Source organism: Pseudopipra pipra, chromosome 1 (genome assembly GCF_036250125.1).
Source record: "Pseudopipra pipra isolate bDixPip1 chromosome 1, bDixPip1.hap1, whole genome shotgun sequence".
Lineage (NCBI taxonomy): Eukaryota > Metazoa > Chordata > Aves > Passeriformes > Pipridae > Pseudopipra > Pseudopipra pipra.
In genome coordinates, this window is record NC_087549.1 from 88,634,891 (window position 1) to 88,654,959 (window position 20,069).

The window sequence follows — 20,069 nt, forward strand, 5'->3', positions numbered from 1 at the left end:
ACAGTTCTAAGGATTCATGCAAATACTAAAATATTGAATTTACCCTAGTGTTGTTCATGTTTTGTGTTACACTGCCCAGAGGTGTTTCATTGTTTCCTACAAAAGGGATATTTGAATTTTTTTCTTTTGCTTTTATTCCAGTAATTAGTCATGACTGAGTTTTAGAGATATGCAGGAGAGGTACCCCAGTGCATTTTCTTTTGACGTTCCTTGAATTAGGTTCAGTGCTAAGAGAAAACACTTTCCTGCACCCCTCCTCTATATCTTTAAATGAATGTCATCCAAATGGCATTGCCACTCAAATATTACAGTGAAATTCCTTGCATGCTGATAGTGCAGTGTGGGAATGTCTAAAATTGTCCCCTGTAGGCTTGAATTCAGCCCCTGAAGGTTCACTTGAGTTTAATTTCACTAATCACACAGGGACAGTTATTTTTTGCTCTTGCTCAGCTTCTCTTTCACATGCAAGCACGTTAACACACACACACACACACACGCACACGCGCGCACACACACACTCACTCACGCTGCATCCCTCCCGTTCTGTTGCACTGAAGTCCAGATTTGCTCTGACCATTCCTGCACACAAGCAGAGAGCGACACAACATGACGGTGCCTAAGACCATAGGTGGGTCGTTTGCTTCGAGCCAATTTATTCACATTTGCGATGGTAAGATTGATTTTTATCCTGCATTTCTGAGTTTATTTAACTGATTTCAGAAACTGCCACAGAGGTGGGGGCAGAGATCATCTTCAAGGTTGCTGTCATCTGGAATTTTATGTCCTTCATTTTCTTTCACTCTATATGCCTGTCACATCGGCTTAACTGTGAGTAGCGTACTAGCCAGTACCTCTGGCATACTGTATATTAATAGAATATTGATATAGCCCAAATACTGTTGTGGGATTCATCATTTGGTAAATCCTCTGCCGTCTGCAGTTTTACAGAGCTGTTTAATTAGCAATTTTACAACCTCCTATTCTCTCATTAAATTAATTAATAATTAAGTTCAAATATAGGCATCTTTAATGTCATAATTATATTTCAGTTTTATGGTCACCAGAGTTTAGCTCATTAGGCAAAGTAGTCATAAACCATAGTTCTATTTAGGGGCTGAGGCACTAATGCACAGGTAGTTTGCTTCTGCTTAGTATTTTTTATCCTTCTCAATTTCTCCCCTTCTACCCTCATCCCCCCGCCTTACCCCCCTCCCCGATTCTCCAGTTTCCCTTCCTCTCATTGCTCTCTGCTAACACTGGCTTTTTTTTTTCCTGTGGCAGCTCTTTCTTATTTATATGTCATGTTAAAAAAAAAAGAAAAATCCCTGGTGCACACTGTCACAGCTCCCCCTCCCCATTACTCTCTCTGGAGCAGTGCAATAACACCGGCCTGCTGTGGGTCCTGCTTCCTCGCAAGCCTCAGGGACCACCAACTCCAGTGCTGGGCACCCAGAGGTGGCAACTTTTGTGTAGCATCATATTGGTGATATTGTACTCCTTTTTGACTGCGTGATTTACCAAGGCATGGGATGTAGTAATGACATTTCACACAGTATGATATGTTGTGCGTTGTTTTATATGTAGTGGATTTATTTCGGTCATTATCACTGATTAAACCAGCTTAGTTGAAAAGGCAAAGCAAAACTTGGCTTTGAAATTGTTCTTATTTAATTTTGTTTGTGCTCACATAACCCAGGACAGCACTAATTATCTCTTTAGCGTAGCTCATATTTCTAATGTAATTCATATGTAAATTGTAATTTAAATCATATGGGAATGTTTGTGTTCCTTGCATATTCTCAGTAAAGAGCACAAACAGCGAATTAAAACTGTTTGGAAATGAAAACTTTATGTTGCCTTTTTTGAACTGTCTTTGATTTCTTTTGGCTTGTTGTTTCTCTAATGAATCATGATTCAATTGGATGGCTAAGGCCGATGCGTTTAGTCTCTTCTCTCTGTATTTACGCAGCTTGCTCACTGGCCTGCTTTTCCTTCTGAATTTAGAAGGCAGGGGGGAGCTTTCTGCATGCTTGCTACCTTCGGAAAAAAATCATCATAAGATGACTATTACTAATAATGAATAATATTTGTATGATTACAGAGCCTAAGAGCATGGCATGCCATTATTTGTGCGACTTTGCTATTCAAATGGAACCACGCAAGAGTGTTATTTCTGGTAGCATAACTGATAATATTACATTAAAATTTTAATCCCAAACCCGACTTTCCACTTAATAACATTAACTTTTTTTTTTTTTTTTACTTAATGCAATACTACTATCTTCTCTGAAAGCTGTTGCTGCCCATAGTGAAGTGGTCTTTTGACAAGGCAAGTCAATACTTATTTGTATGAGTAGAGCATAGGACAGTAAACATTGTTCCCAAACTTCTGAAGTTTCAGGACAGGTTGGCTTCCTGGATGTGGGAATGCTACTGCGATACACTCTAACACCAAAAACAGAACTAAGACTAACAGCAAAAGCTACAAGCTGGAGGGTGATTGTGAAAGCCTGCAGTTGTGGGTTGCAGGTGCAGGTGTGCTACCATCTCCTGAAGCAGAAAACAGAAGGCAAAAGACGTGAAGGAAACAGGAAGGGTAAAAAGGTCAAATGAAAGAATAATTAAACCTAGAAAGCTATTAAGTTAATGAATGATGATGTCAGCTACACCTTTCTTTGCTGGAACTGCCCTTTACATTTCCTAGGCAAATCTCTACTCAAAACATTAGTGAGATAATGAATGTCTGTTTCTCATCCTGCCAAAAAAGATCTTTGCCCAGCCCATGCCAAATGAAGCTGTCTGTGCTGTATAGAGTCCAGGTGTCAGTGTCACTCCCTTGCCCCAGCAAATTGTGACCTGACCTGCCAGTGGCCACACAGGAGTGTGTTTGAAGTGCTCCCTCAGGTTCAGTGCAGGGTACTTGCGATATGATGGTCCTAGGAGCCTCTTCCCATGGACAATTGCTGCTCAGGCTGGAATACAAAGCCCTCAGAGGAAAAATCCTTAACTCCTTGCCACCCTCTCTGTTGTTCCTGCATAGAGAGGTTAAGGGTTTGAGGACTAATACTGCTGTATTAGTTCCTGCTGCTGTAATGCTGAGCTCTGGGACAAGTGACCCTGCCCACCAGTGGGAAAGATTGTATATGCCAAGAAAGAGGTAGAGAGGTCACATCAGTGAACAGACACACTGCTTCCTAGCATCCCTCTGCCGACCTCTCCATCAGGAAAACCGCTCCCTCTCAGGCCTTGGGGACCCCTGCAGATACGGTGCGGCATCAGGGCGCTATGTAGCACAGTTGAATGGGGGATGGAAAAGGCGAGCAAGAAGCATCACTGGTCTGGTTTGGCTGTGACCACACAGCCCTCCTGCAGCCAGGTATCCTCCAGGGAGGAATGCTGCGACATCTAGGGCACGCCTTTAAAACATATGTGGACACACATACCCACACGCACATGCACGCGCACTCACCATGACGACACAAGAGCTGTCCGAAACTATTTTCAATAATTGATTTGCTGTTTAATTGAACATCATGACTGACTAACATAGCTCATTACTTTACTCATTAGTTAATTATCGAAGAAAGTAGGACAAGTCAATAAAATGGAAGGCTGTAAATTCCAATACTAATTAGCACCATTTCCTCAGAGACATATTTAAGGGCAGATTGGCTACCTGAGTGTCCCTGGACCTTGTAGATGAAGGGAAAGGGTAGACTTACCATAAATCTAGATTACCGGCAAGCGAGGCTCCTCAGCAGTAAGTAGTCAAGTACACAGGTGCTGAGCTACTGTCAGGCACGCTCTTTGAACTGGAATATTGGAACACAAGCAGCACAGAAATTCCTATTTTTAAAAGAAAAGAGGGGCGTGGAGGTGGTGAGGGAGGGAGTGCTCACACACCAGAGAGGATCCATATTTAAAATAAATTATGCAAACTGAACTACTTTTGCAAAGCACATTTGCTCTCCAAAGCTCTCTCTTTTCCAGTCTCTCTTGCATTCACTTCATACTCTTTTTTTGGCAGTCAAAATCCTAGTCAAAATCCTAGTCAAACACCTTCAGGAGTGGGCACATTTTTAATGTGTGGCTTCTAATTTATATCTCTTATTTTTGTTTTGGTTTGGGTTTTTTTTTTTTAAATACAATATTCCAGTGAGGTAGAATTTAGTGGGTCCAGCAGAGCTTTAATTGAGCCAAAAAGTAATGTAAAACAAATAAAGACAGTTTCAAAGAAGACTGTGAGAAAAGGAGGCAAAGAAAATGCACATATGTGTAACATGTCTGCACTCATGGTATATATTTTATATACACATGATGTGTTATATATATGTATATATGTACTTAAATAATAAGTGCATGTGTGCATATAAAAATTCATGCAGATACATACATAGAGCTACATACATACATACATACATATGGAAATATGCCTATATGGGGTTCCTTATCCTCAGTAAGAGGAAATTAGCAAATTTCTTGAGTTCTGCAGTTTAAAAGCCCTCAGGACTTACAGGCTGCCTTTTAAAAATCAGCACAAGAGGACTCAGACTATGAAAAGGTTCTGTTGATATACTGGTACACTGTTCAACCATTCGTCTAAATTATTATAAACAATTAAGGGATCAGGATAAATATAATTTCTTAATTCCTTTTATTTGGAGGCATATCTTCTGGGTCTTCATCTCAACATATATTCACTTTTGAAAAATTAATTTCCAGTTAGGTGAATGGAAATGGAGATCAAAAGCATTACTTGAGCTCAACTTAAGGGAAGAAATCACCCTAAGAATAGCTCTCAGTCTGGAGCTTTAAATATTTAGTAATTCTAAAAATATATTAGTGGATTAACCTAAAAAATGCTAACAGATGTCTGTTACTTGACTTACTATATTTTGTGCCTGCAGTTCTGATTATTAAACCACAAGTTATGCTTGATTATCAAGTGTTTTAAAAAGTACCTTGCCAAAGTGTCCTAAAGATTGCATGGATTTTTTTAATCAGTAGTTTCGAGAATCTGGCCTCTGGTGCAAATAAAACAAGACTGAAATTTAAGTTTAGGGAAGAAGATGTAAATGTGCTTAACAGAAAGCTCTTGATAGAAATAATGTAGGGGAAAAAATCTTTAACTATTTTAGTAAATTTTTTTTTAGAAGTGATATTTTATTATCTATATTTGGAAGGAGACATTTGTTTGGGATGTTCTCTTTGCATGAATGAAGGATTGGGAAAAAAAAAACAACAAAACAACACCATGTAAAATTGACTGGGAAAGAACAGAGAGGAAAAAAAATCAGATGTTCACTCAGTATAGGCTAAGGTGCAAGGTATATACAGCATATACAAGCACTGCACACTTGCTAGGAGCTGGAAATTATAAAGGAGAACACTCAGAAAAGATGTGGTCCCAGACAGTGCCAAGCACTCTTCGATACTGAGATTTTTATTTTTTTTTGTAATAATTCTGGTTAGGTCATGCTATATCTCTAGATATACTTGAACATCTTGGCTATGAGGCCTCAGGGAGAGCTCCCAAACTGAGCAGCCAGCATGCTCAGCCTACAAGAGCTCAATATTACACAATGGGTATGGGAATGGGGAGAAGGCTGTGAGAAGACCCAACTTCAAGATTTGAGCCATGCTTTAGAGCCACAAATGTCTCTAAAAGTACACAAATATGCAATGCTTATATTTTACACTGTCATTTGTCATACTATTGTAATGTATGTACATAATGTAAGATAATTCTCATTTACATTTTTAACTCCTTGTCTGTATCTGTTGTTAATCACTCCAAAACTGGAGGCAGAAGTCGATTACCAAGCACAATACCTAGAGTACTCTGAGCCAGCAGACGCAAAATGTGCAGACTGGAAGTGCTCTGGTGAATTTGCAGAGGTCCTCTTTGAGATGGGGCCCTCAGGCCCCTGCAGCCTTTAATCAGCTGTAACTGGAGTGAAGCTGTCAGCTCCTGCTTGTATTCTGTCAACTTCAGTACCACTTAGAGCATCCCTGACAAACGTATATTGAACATTTAACAGTCAATCTGTGGGCAAGCTTTTGATTTTGCAGGAAACTTTCTAAGGTTCCACTTTTTACAAGGGAAAACTTGTTAAGTTATTAGGGAGGAAGATGGAGAAAAACATCCTTCAGTCAAATCCTTTGCTTTTATGGAGAAACTCAGTTATCTTTTCTTTAGCAGGATGATGGATTGGCTCAGTTCAAGGTGATATCCCAGCTGGTGCAAGACAAAGAAAGGGCTATCATATGATGGTGACACCTCTCTTCCACTGTCAGTCAAACTGTGCTAGTTGTACTGTAGAACTGGAGCAGTCTGCTATTATTAGAAGTATTATCATATAAATTATTCACACTGAAATATATGTTCGGCTCTGGTGTGTTTATAAGTTTCCCATTAAGAATTTAAATTTAAAGATCTTTTCCAGCTTCATGAACCTCCCCAAATACCCTTCTTCCACTCACCTACTTCTGGTGTTGCTTCAAAAGCATACAGATGTAAGTGTGACTGTCTGGGATGAGTGACTTCAAGCAAAGCTGTTCTTATATTTTTAAAATACTAAATGCATTTCAAAATAATGCAATACATGCCAAATCTACACACAAATTCTTTATTATGTGTAAATTATTTGAAGATTTTTTTCCTTGTTCCTGTCCTTTCTGATGCCTGGGGACTTTATTTTTTCTTTTTTTTGTGTGTGTGTAGTTTATGGACTAAGCTTATTATTTGCTAATTTTAGGTCCTACCTCCTCCTCTTGGGAGCCTAAATACTCTACTATTATTTCTTCACAGAGCTCACTCCTACAGTATCCCTGCTGTAAATGCAGTTGAATCTTACCTAATGATGACAAAATAAGGCCATGACACATCTGAGCAGTCTGGAAGGGTACCAAGGGAAGTAGGACAGATACAGTTTCTTCACAAGTCAAATCAGTCCATAGCATTCGGCTTCCCCACAGTCCACATGGTAATGCCATTGCAAGAGGGAAATTATTATAACATTACAACACTGAGCTCCCATAACCACACTGATCCCTGGGTACTCTGCCATTTGCCACCCCACAACACAGAAAACTTCCTGAATAGGCTCCTTCCCTAACACTATTAAACACACAGTCTTCCCAAGGAGAGAACAGAAACTTCCTTGAGGACACTCTGAGTCCTTAGAAGACAGTTTTGGATGCCTTCTACACTATTCATATAAAATGGGAATGAAAACACTTCTGGTCTCCTAAAGGCACCATATGAAGATTATGGCAACCTCATCCAGACAGAAATTAGGAAATAAATCTAAATTAATTAGAATTAAATTAAATATTTGAGTAATTAATATTTATATGGCACCAATATGTACCTATTTATTACTACTGAGTGTTGTTGGTATCACTTTTACTATTTTAATACTTTTTTTTATTACTGTACCACTTAGAAGCCCTCACTGCAGAGGGCAGTAGTGCAACCACTGTTGCACCAGCCTGACAGAACAAGTCACTGTCCCTTCTCCAAAAGGTTAAGGAGCAATGACTGTACTTATGGAAGCAGTTCTGGTCCTACCAATGCAGAGACTTACCTAGTGAAATCTGGAAGATTATTTAAAGGAAAAAATTATTAATTCATATAGTTGTCAGTGGGACTTAGGTGCCTAGCATGGCTTAAAACCCAGGCCTGGATTAGGCAATTGCAGCTATGACAAACTCAATAAAACTGGCAAACTTAACAAACTGAAACAGTAGGAACAGCTTTAGGAAAAAACAGCGGCAACAAATTTTTGTGGACTTCAATGCAGGAACATTTCTAGTCATATTTAAAAGGAGAAAAAGTTTCAGACAAAACCAGGCCTACCCATCTTGCAGAAGTCTGAGGAATGAGCAGAAGGCCAAAAAGAGTCAAAGCAAAGCTGCCCATCTTCATTACATACAAAGTAAGAGGCAGACAAATGAGGAAATAATTAAATTTTTGTGCATATATTTGAAGAACCCTCCTTTCCTGCATCTGACATTCATCAAATTCTCACTGCCTCTCCCAGTCAATTCTGTCCTTCAATTAACCAATAAGTCAATTTGCTCTTTCTCCATTAGAAAAATCCTCCTCTCAGCAAAAAATGCATCATTTCGCTATCAGATCGATTCACCCTTCCTTCTCACTGCTCAGTCGATAATCTCTGCATCTCCTACACAGCAAACAGGTCCGTGGAAAGAAACCTGCCTAGGAAGTTTCTCTCCTTTTATTTGGCGTGCTACCTACATACAGGTGGCTCACTAGGCACTTCTGAGTGCACAAGCATGGAAACATTCGAAACAATACTGTAGGGAATTGGATTTGAAGGTAAAAGACAGATCAGAACTGAGCTTTTATTTCCAATAACATTACAACTGTTTTGATATGTGGTGGAATTATATGTCACACCAAAAGTGCATGCAAAATTTCACAATATTAAAAAAACAAATGGAAAATTGAGTATGCAATGACAAACAGCTCCATTTTTGGACAATATAGAGATTTTACAAACCATTCTATGCCACTGAACTATTCTGATTGAGTTTGATAAAAGTAACAAGAAGTGCCCATACCCAAAGCTCTAGACAGTGACAGATTGCAAATACAGATAGCTATGAAGAAAGAAAAAAATTGTCTTCAAATAAAAAATGGCTGTAAGTCAGGCACATTTCATTTGACCAGAAAACCATCAATAAAGCTCAGTACATTCACGATGTCTTTTCAAATCCAAAACGTAAGGTTGTATGGCACTAGAAAAGCACAACTTATCGGAGAGGTTGCACCTTCTGTACAAAGGACATACACAGGTGCAAATCCAGAGACTCCTTCAGCATGAGCAGGAATCCAGTCCTGGATGAAACACAGTTACCATATAACTAAAGTTGCAATGCTCAGCAGATTATGGCATGAAGTGGAAAAGAAGTTGTTTAGATTACATAAAAAAATGCAATTAGCCAAGTTGGTTAGAACACTGATATCAGTACTTGTAGTACAGAAAGGGCAAGGAGCTCACTTTCAGTGAAACCTTAGGCAAACTACAAGCACTCCATTTGATGGTCAGAGAATAAATTTTGTGAGATTATATTTTGGGGGAGTTCTCCACCATTTAGAAATGTGAAGATTTAAAATACGAACTGCTAAAAGCAATGTGTCTTCACTTTTTATTTTGTTGTTGTTGTTGTTTAAATTTCTGCTGAGTGTTTTTTCACTTTAGGTTTGGTATTTTTCTTCCCACTTCAATTGTTTGCTCTCTGTAGGAGTGTGGCAGGGTATGGAGTAGGTTTTTTACTTCCAGCTGTGAATCAAAGCAAAAGTGAAAGTTACACTTTTTTGTCTGTGATCTATTAAGACTTGTGAATATTTTCATACCAGAGCACTATTTGAATATTTATGAATAAAAATCCATTAAATACTAATGAGTTACCATTCTCAGTCACTAGCCTCTTTCTTAATCTGTTTTACCATTAACTCATAACCTCAATGTAGTAGCCCAGGTTAGTCTTTGGCATAAATTTCCAGCTGAATATTTTATTTAGGAAAGAACGCAAATTTGGGACAAGCCAAACTATTCATAAACTTGTGCTGAATTTTGTTAGTAGGTCACCTGAAAATAAAAAGAAAGAAAATCAGAAAAGTCAAACCGCCCCTTTCCCTTCATTTTGAACAACGTTCCCAGTTATTGCCTCAAACTGATTCTTTTCCATTCTAAGGAAAACCAGGTCTCCATGTAACCCAATTAAATACTTTCTAAGCAACTGCAACTTATAGACACCAAAATCTCCCTAAAAACACTCAGGGAGTTGAAGTCTCCTTTGGGAGCCCAGCTGGTTTTGAGTGCCTTGCAGCTGGGAACATCATTTGCATCAAAGAGCTCCTGGTGTAAAGACTCCTCCCTGCAAGGATGCTGTGTCTTCATTTATGCACCGACAGTACCTTTGCAATGAGATGGGACACCACACAGCACCTTCAGTTAAACTCTCTGCAGGATAGGGGTGTACCTTGTTGCTCTACAACTCTCACGGGGAACCTTGCTGCTTTCTACAGCTAACAAAAAGGAGGTTGTAGCTAAGTGGTGGTCCGTCTCTTCTCTCAAGTAAAAGTGACAGGATGAGAGGAAATGGCCTCAATTTGCACCAGGGGAGGTTTAGACAGGATATTAGCAAAAATTTTTTTCACTGATAGGATGGTCAAACAGTGAAACAGGCTGCCCAGAGAAGTGGTGGTATCACCATCCTTGGTAGAATTCAAAAGACGTGTGGATGTGGCCCTTGGGTACAATGTTTAGTTGTATTGTTTAGTAGTGTATATATATTGTTTAGTAGTGAACACACAGTGCTAGGTTGACAGTTGGATTTAATAATCTCTTCCAACTTCAGCGATTCTATGATTCTAGAAAAGAGCTAGAGATCACTGCTGTAAAAGATGCTACAAAACATACAAACATTACTAGCCTTTTCAACTGAAAAGCTAGAATAAGATACAGCTTCTTTGAGACAAAAATGTCATAACTTTTGAGACAGCTTAAGTCTACGTGTATAACATATACAAATTTCACACTATATCGTTCATACTGTGAACATGTACACAGCATTGCAGAGCACTTCTGATGTGACTTCATTCACTTTCCATAATATAGACATGATTTTATGTTGGATCACAGTTGATTATGTGTGCCTTACAACTCCAACACAGGAAAATAATCTCTCTTTGAGCTGCCCTGGGGTAGATAAACACAGTTTTCACAATGTTACCCTATGGCCATAAGAGCTGCATGGTGGGGAGAGAGGGGAGAACTAATCTGTGCACAAGATTATGGAAGGGAGAGAAGATTGCAGGACGCAGATTGCACCTACCACACTCTTTGTGATCATCACTCAATGGCTGTCCCTTATCCTGGGAGGACAAAGAGACAAAGGAGAGGATACAAGATCTCCTTTTCACCAAGTAATTTACTTGCCCATTGTGTGGTAACAGGGAACAATGTCCATATATCGCTTGAGCAAAAGGCCTTTTAACACTGTTGCCCTTGAAATCCTTATTTTTGTTAACGACAGGACTTATGACTACACTCCCCTTCTCCTCCACCCCCTTCTCTTCCAGCTCCCAGTAGCAGGGAAGAGGTTGGGCCAGCCCGCTCCTGGCCCCGGGGAGGAGGTGGCAGAAGGCTGGCCTTATTTACCTTAGCCATTTCCCCGTGTAATCTGGGTAATCGTGTGGCTAATCGGTGACACGGAGGAGCCCCCCACACCGCAATTCACAATGCCAACCCATTCATATTTCATACAATAGGGTATTTAAGTCATCCCATGCCTTGCCAAGGCGATTGCTCCCCCTTTGTTCTGATGCTTTCGGCAGGGGTCTCCTGCCCTACTCCCTCTTTCACACCAGCATATGTCCTAACTCTTGCCTGCTGCAGCTGGACAAGGGCTGTTGTTTTTGTTTTGTTCTTCAAAACCAATGAATTGATTATGGCAGTGTGAAATGTGGGTTAAAACAGTCCCCACATGTATGCATACATTAGCCATTTGCTACATTACAATTTCACAGCAAGGTGACCGATGAGGCAACAGTGCTCATGCTCTTCCATTTTGAATGGGCAATCTGTTAAGCACAAAAGGAAATAGTAAATAAAAGACTGACTGAACATATTGTTTCAAAAATGGCTCACCATGCTATATCAAAGTGAAATAAAAGTACCTCTACCCCAATGTACTGCAACCATAAAGAAAGAACAAATCTGGTCTGTAACAGAAAATTACAAGGTTCACATGAATGGATATAGAATATTAAATTCAGACCACATTCCTGCAATAAGGATTACTATTGCATCTTCACCTTTACTTGCTGCCTATCTCACATTCAGCATGTAGTGAACTCAACAGCTTTACAAATTATGGAATCTGATCTCATCTTTGTACAACCCAAATACAAAAAGCCCACAGTAAACACCTCCAGTTCAGGATGTACCTCTCATAGGGTGTGTTGATTTGTGGATCAGAACTGGCAAGGAGAAATTGCCTTCATAGGCTAGACTATCAGGTCTCTTCTCTCCCTGACTGGCAATGACAAAAAGTCAGTTTTCTCCAAAAACTCTTTTGTAGCTTATACAAAACAAGTCTTGTGGCTCCATTTCTCTTCCAAGGTGTAAAGAAATGACATATCACAGCAACTCCCTCAAAATTAATACTGCCAGCTTAGGTCAAAGTCTGCAACAGAAATGCCTTTTTATTTTTAAGAATAACCCTAAATGCATTATAATATAATTCAGGTACTTAAAAAGAAGTGTTTATTGACATGACAAAAGATGTCATTCCTTCCTGGTTCAAGTTTATACTACTCCATGGATGTACAACTGGTGCTGAAACACGTCACTCATGACTTTTCGTGTAAATGCCTGAGCCGTGTTCCTTGGCTTGAATTGAGTATATAGAAGTTCACACCTGTGTTCTGTATTACAATTAATTTTCATTTTTTACTACTATAACTGGAAAAAAAATTTTGAGCCTCAGTCTTGAGAGCCAGTTTTCAACAGAAAGCTAAGCTTTCTATGAAAAGTTAATTAATTAGCACACATACAATATTTTACAGACTTATAAATAGTAGTATATTGTATAAAGTACATAAAAGGAAAAATTTGTACTGCACGCTCACCTAGTTTTTGAATGCTTAACTGTAAGCCTGAAACCAGGAATTTCAAAATTTTTAGGGGAACAGAGGGCACAACACAGATGTATATAAAATTTCATTTTGATTATCAAAGAAATTACAATATCTTGTTTCCAAATCCAACTCTTCAATGTCAGAATTTGGAAACCTCTTTATTTCTACACACCCCCTGCCCCCCCCCAAATCACAAAAGAACTATAACAAATAAAGCTTCTCAAGACTATTCTTTCAGGGCACACTCTGGCACTAGAATGTGCAGCAGCAAATTATCTATCTGTACATCTGTCGCTGAAGAAAAGCAGATTTTGTTCAAATTGCTATCAGTAGAATTTATACCACCTGAAAATTATCCCAATACAGCTAAATTGTAAATGGTTACCTTCCCCATCACCCAAACAGCAGGGACAGAGCTACAGCAATATAAATGTGCTAATCCCTGCACAATGTATTCCCACATCTCCCTATATCAAATCATTCCAAAGGGTTTTCAATATACAAGTTAATTAGCTGTAGCGAAGCAGCAAAGTAACGCCTAATGAAGACCAGGACTTAAAATACCAGAAGTAGCCTGTTGTACCCTTTCCCCCAACTTCAATGTTCTTTTGAAACGGGTTGCAGATATAGTTCAAGTGTAATTTAACAAGAGACAGGTGGCATTTAATGAACAGGATTGTTTTAATTACATGGTAAACATAGTGGACATTTTAAAATATACATTTTCAACAACATCTACAAGAACACCATTTCTGTTTTAGCACCTCGAAATGCTACTGCCATGCAGTATCTATCTATCCATCCATCTATCCATCTATCTATCATCTATTTAAGCACTTGTAACGCTGAGCAAGAAAATGACACTATTTTGTTACTGAACACATGACATTATATTCTAATTATATGCTCAATTTCTCATTTCTTAAAACAGTTCATGGAAAAGCAGTTGCATACTTCTACTCAAAAAAATTAAATCTCTCTAAAACTAATTGTACAGAATTAAAAAGATACAAGCAAGGGATGTCTGCAACATACAATTTGCAGAGATAAGATAAAAGATAACATAAGAAAGTAAACTTAATTACCTAAGAAATATCTGCCACTTGCAGGAAATGCAGAGCTGCCACAGTCACATGTTTCATATTTAACTAAGAAATGAAAAGCCTTAATTAATTAAATTAAGGTCCTGATCCTCACTGGATGTGGAAGTCAATGAGAGTTTATCCATGTGAACCTCATAGCTGGAGCGGAACTGAACACTCCCTTTTACTGTCTATTAAGGATGAAACTCATTTTGTAATCCCATCACTTCATTAGCACCTTTCCAGCACATTATCTTTGCCCTAATCCTCCTGTCACTTTAGGGATTCAGGGTCATTAGAGCACTTGAAGGGTCGATGTTATTGTCGTGGAGGTGTGAATTGATCACTAAGATGACAACTGGTGACAAGTATACTTTATTAGTCTGCTACTTTGCCTCTTAATTGCCACTGATTATCCTGTCTTTTAGAAAGGAAATTTGGACTCCTCCTGCCATTGCCAAAGATTGCACTGCTTTCTAATAGAACCATCTAATCACTGTCCCCTATCCCTTCCACTTCCTCATCCCTCCACCCCCAGAAAGGAGTCCATTTAGACATAGTATATTTGCTCAATTCAATGGAACTACTTGTGTGAGTAAAATCAACAAGATAGGCCCTTTAACCCTCCTATTGCATTGTGTTTGGCTTTTGATTGAGAGAATTTCTCTGTTAAAAACCCAAACATTTCTGATTGCTTCTTTTCCTTTGCGATGGCATGAATAGGATCTTTTTTTTTTTTTTTTTTCCAAAAGTCCCGTTTTGGGTATGGCTATGCTTACTATTTGAATGGATTTCCCAGAGGAAGAGCTGGCTTTCCAAACATCATCATATTGCATTTTAACTACACATTAACCCAAACTAGCAAAAAAAAAATTAAACTTCTGCGTCTTGCCATATTTCACATGCTTCAAGCCTTAATTGCTGTTAACTACAAGATTTACACTTAGTATTTAGTTTTACAAAACTCCTTGCTTAAAGAAGGGTAAAAAAAAATAAAAGGAAAAAGAAAAAGAGCTTTTCAAACTAGAGAGCTAGGAGAGTAGAAAAATCTTAGGGCAGCATAAATGTGCTATTGTACTTCCTTGAAAGTGGCAATGTTTGCATTACTGGTTGTTTTGTTTCATATCAGGGTAAATATATCTATAAGGGATCACACTTAGCAGCAAGGGAATATTAATACAGAACTCTTAAGCTCTTTGTTCTTTTTTATTAACATTGATTAAAAAATAACACCGGCAACAAAAAGAAAACAACTCCCAGATCTCCTATTCCTACTCTAAAACCCACATAAAAGTCAATCTCTGTATAACACTCCCTTCCAAAACCAAGTGCTAAACCTAAATCGGAAAAAATTAAGAACTTTAACAAATGTCTAATCTTGAATTTTGTAATAGAGACATTCAAATATGAATCTAGCTGCTCAGGATGAATATTTGACCTTCCTAAGTCATTTGAATTGTTCAAGGTTATTTTATAGGATCAGTATTTCACATTCTAATTTCCAAGGATGACACATTTCCCATGAAAAAAAACTGCTACATTAAATTTAGATTGGCTCTTTGAATTTTACTGTGGTCAAAAGAAAACTTTGAACAGTTTGTGCAATAATCTGATCCCTCCCTTCCTCTTTTAACCATGCCTACGTAGAACTTCTGCAAAGCTTGAAGATGATTGAAACCTTTAATTATTTTTTTATTTGATTTCACTAGAGAAAAATAGCAAATACTTAAGGTATTATTTTTGCAAGAGTATGACTGCATTTTATAGATAGTTTTACATGCACAGTCCTGCTCAACAAAACAAAAGTTCTTTCATTTTACCTCCACATGTCAATACAAAACACAACTGCTCCTGACTAGAGTGTTGTTTGGTCTTCTGATCCCATTGTTTTCTTCAAAAAGAGATCCTGAACTGTATTTGGATGGAGGCCTCTGTAGACCCTATTCTAAACTGTAGCTACTTTAACTTCACTAGTTTGGGATCTAAAATATTTTTATTTAACTAAGACATGGCCCATAAATTGTCAATGTAATTTCAGTCTGAGTGACTCACCTCAGTTTTCATTAACCAGTACCATGACAGCCTGACTTACCTGAAACAAATTGGCCTGCGTGGAGATAATACCAATACCAAGTACAACAGGTATGGGATTGATGAGCAAGATGTTTGGGAGACAGAACATATCTGTGAAGTAAATGGAAGAAGGTGAGCACTGTTGAGGTCACTTCTGAAACCCATGTCAATGATTGCTTTACACAGCCTGCTCTGACAAACGTAGCCTTAGGAAATAACTGTTACCTGGCAGCATTTCTGGAAACAATCATAACTGGATATTCATGCTAAAAGATGGGTACTAAGAAAGGGAAGACACTGTAAAGTGAGACAAACTGGTGCAGTAAGATGTTGTTGAGATGTTTCCTTACCATCACCACAAATTTGTGACTCAAATTTGGTTCCCACAGAATGTAATTACCTTCCTGCAACAGAAAACTAGTGAGCAGTCCTTCCTGGAAGGAGACTGGCTAAATAACCATAATGTACTCCTTATGATTTAGGTAAATTATAAATAAATATATTTTAGATCCCATATCCCATATCTGGTAATAAAAAGACTAGTACTGAAATATACTTCACTGTCCATACATAAATAATGGGCCAAATAATTGGAAAATTTTAGGAGATGAATATGACAAAAATGGGAGAAGAGTGTAAATTTCTTCTGGAGGAAAAGATCTAGTATCCTAAGGGAAAGTAGCACCTCCTGGCTAAAAGCAGGGAGGAGTTATACTTTGAGCTAGAGGAGGGGATATATTTTTCAGAAGGGTACATATTCCTTTGCAATGACTGAACAGAGACTGTTGAGTAACAGTTGACCCACTCTCACAGGCAGAGCTGAATGATGTTCTGAGAGACTTGCTCTTTTCAAGCAGACCATCAGCAGATGATAATACACTAGAGTCAGCTTCAGGGTCCCTGTGGCATAGGCCATATCTGATGACAGCAGTGATCAGATCTAGACTTAGCATCTCTATAGGAAATATCCCTGACACTATCAATTTTCTCCCACTGTCTGAACAATTCCAGAGGTTCTTTCCTCCCACAGTCTTGGCCTCACAGCCTCTTGTTCTAGTGTATAACAACAAGGCCCAATGCAGCTACAACATATCCAAAGCCCTGTCACAAACAGCCCTACTAAACAAACCTAAGGATGCCACGATACATATTCACAAAGAAATGAAGGTTGTCTTTTCCTAAAAAATATGATGATACTCTTCATTGGTGTTAGTAGGACTTCTAGTTCAAGAGACAGCTGTTTGGATAGACAAAGCACTTGAAGTCCAGGTCAGACTGATAGATTAACTCAGAACTCTGCCATTTGGATTAAAGAAGTATAGAAATGAATCTTATATTTGACATTTAAAACACTTTCAAAGGGAACCTTTTCCACTGCCTGTACTTCCTTAAATCACAGCAGAAAGAACTGCCATGGTAGAATAGTGTGAGAAATTACTGTCCAACAGCTTCTCTGTTTTCCCACGTTATGACTGAAGACATTAGTCCCTGAATCATTTTACATCTCGGCATTACGTGCAATGACACTGTGCATGAAAAACAGATGATGTAACAGAAAGAAAATTTGAAAATTTATTTATCCTTTCTTTTGAAAATCATCTAGAATGTAAATGTGGTTGTGGCAGCTCTAGATGAAAGGGAAGAGAAAAAAAAAAGTCTGCTTTTGGAGGGCTAGCTTGACTAAAAACTTTAGATTTATGCAGTCTGACTCGCAGTTCCTGCACGACCTTGGCAAAGTCACTTATTGTAACATTTTCAGAAATGGATGCTATTTCCTCAGGCTTTCATTCTACTTCTCATCTCCAGAGTATATGACTACTTTGCATGTACAACCAATTGCAAAATTAAAATTCTCAAGGGACTTTATGGAATCTCTGGATCTTGGTGTTTTCAGGGCTTTAGAGCTATTTGATGTAACATACATACACCATGATTTGTTAGCTGTTCCAGGATTTCCCCCACAAAACTTTGAGTTTTACAAGAAGTCTTTATGGACTGCCAGAGTTTTGGAAGACCAGTTTGAGACAGCTAAGTTATCCAGAAGAAGTCAGTGAGAGACATAGTAGGTCTGAAATATCAGATTTTTTCCATCTAATTTCTTCCCATCAAATGACATGAAGCATTTAACAACTGAAGGACACAAAACTGAAAAAAGGGTGTTTCATCTCTCCCTTACTTCTCAGCTTTCAAATCGGGGGTTTAATTATTTTGGAATAGTTGAGGCAGAAGAAGTAACGAAACTGCTGAACAAGTTGAAAATCTTCATACTTAGGGGAAGCAATATGCTTTATACATATGCTTTATACATATGCTTTATATATTAAATGATTTGCACATTTGCTAGAAACTTGCACTGATTTATAAGAAACATCCTCTCAAACCCAGATATTAAGGTTAAACTGGTAACTGCAATCTCACTCTACTGCAGTGTTAAATAAATAATACATATATTAGGACTGAAAGAACCAATCCAGAAAGGAAGGACTATACCAGACTATAAATACAAACAGAACAAAGTTCATTAATCTGCTATATTAGCTGTTGTAGGATATTTCAACACAATGTATACTTCCTCTTTATTATAGTCACCAATCTTTCTCCTGCTCATATTCAAGCTGAGGTGGGCTATCAACCTTCACAATCATCTGAAATCACATTTTGGTGAATATTCAGGCACGTCTGACAGAGCATGGAAAGCTGAAGTGCTCTAATAGGGCACCAACATCAGACTCTCTGTTGGTGTTCATCCCACCAGCTTTAGATATTCTCTAATTTTTATCTCAGAACAATTTCAGTGATGCCACTTTGGGTTCTCACTGAACTTCTCCATGTATGACCTCTCCATTTTACTGTGCCTATAGGAAATGTCATTTCTCATCGCCATTGCTTGAACTTTTATTGCCACCTTCTTCCTTTTAGTTGTGTGGACATTAAGCATTCACTAGCTGACATTTCTTCTCTTTCTTTTTTTTTTTTTTAATAATGTATGTAAGCATGTAATCACTTAAGGTCTCTACGTAGTTCTTATTAGATGTTTTATTAAGTCAAAAATATGCCAAGTTGAAAATATCCCTTGCTTTACATTCCAGATTATAAAAACAGCTCACCTTTTCTTAACATTTTGGACATAAGGTTTTCTCATAAACGTTGACAATGCTACCAAACTTATGATGAACCTGTTCTTTAGTTCCTTTAAACAGCTCTAACCACCAGCAGCAGAACAGTGGACTGTTTGCTGCTCTTACCAGCCAAACTTCACAGGGACAATAATCAGCAAAGAAAGGAAAGTGCATGCATTTGTTCCTGTAGTTAAACCAAAATAAGCTGGAGTGAAAGTCCTCTGTACAATTGACTGTAATATTGCACACCTGTTAGTGAAATACTTACAAGTAACTTTCTCAGTCATGTGCTTGCACTGACTGTCTTTTATGCTAGCAAAATCCTGTTGTACCAAGTTTAGCCAGTAAAACTAATAAAAGTGAATGAGTAAACCATGATGCAGGTATGAAATACATAAATTAAGCTACAATATTGGACGGAGGGGAAAAGGCAACACCTAGAAAACAACAGAAACCTACAAAAACAAGATCTGAGTAGGATCAGAAGAATTACCTGTGGCATTCACTTCAGATTCCCTCAGAAAATTATGAAAGATATTGTTTTCAAAAAAAGCCAACAACTCTCTTAACTGCAACTTTCTAATATGTTGGAAACAAAGACGCTGCAGACTGAAGTACACTGTTTGAGCTGAATGTGAACACAAACTTTCTAACACCTCAGTAAACACTTCAGAGAGAGCATTACTCTAATATCTGTAAATCAGGGCACTTCAAATTAACCCCATGTTCATTAAAAAGCTTGCTGATTTTATGTTTTTGTTATCATTCTGATACAAGCCTGAGAACAAAAGTACTTAACAATTCCGGTCAAATAGGATCAGGGCATTAATTCTTGTTTGGATGCAAGAGCAATATAAATCATCTGTTCCAAGCTAACAATTTAAAAAGTGCACAGCGCATTATGTTAAATAAAGTATTAACACTGAGTAAAGAGCACCTATTAAGGGACTTTGAGACTTCTGGCTCACATTACCTTACACTATTTCTTTAAATAACCTTATTCCAGCTTTTTAATCCCATAATTATTCCACAACTGTATTGTCAGAAAACTCCACTGTTTCTAACAATGTATAGCTGTAAGACATTGTGTGAACCTTCAGTTAAATTCTTGTACTTATT

The 20,069-nt window shown here is 38.1% G+C and overlaps 1 long non-coding RNA gene across 2 annotated transcripts in view; it reads left to right on the forward strand.

Moving 5' to 3' along the window:
- The first annotated feature begins 389 nt into the window (after positions 1-389).
- Positions 390-20,069, forward strand: part of LOC135418604 (uncharacterized) — a 33,788-nt gene continuing 14,108 nt past the window's right edge. Inside the window, exons 1-3 of one of the 2 annotated variants that reach the window (XR_010432570.1) lie at positions 390-628; positions 721-828; positions 1,282-2,037. This is a non-coding gene — a long non-coding RNA (uncharacterized LOC135418604). Of the gene's footprint in view, positions 629-720; positions 829-1,281; positions 2,038-20,069 lie in introns of those variants that run through there. The other variant, XR_010432569.1, reaches the window with a different exon arrangement.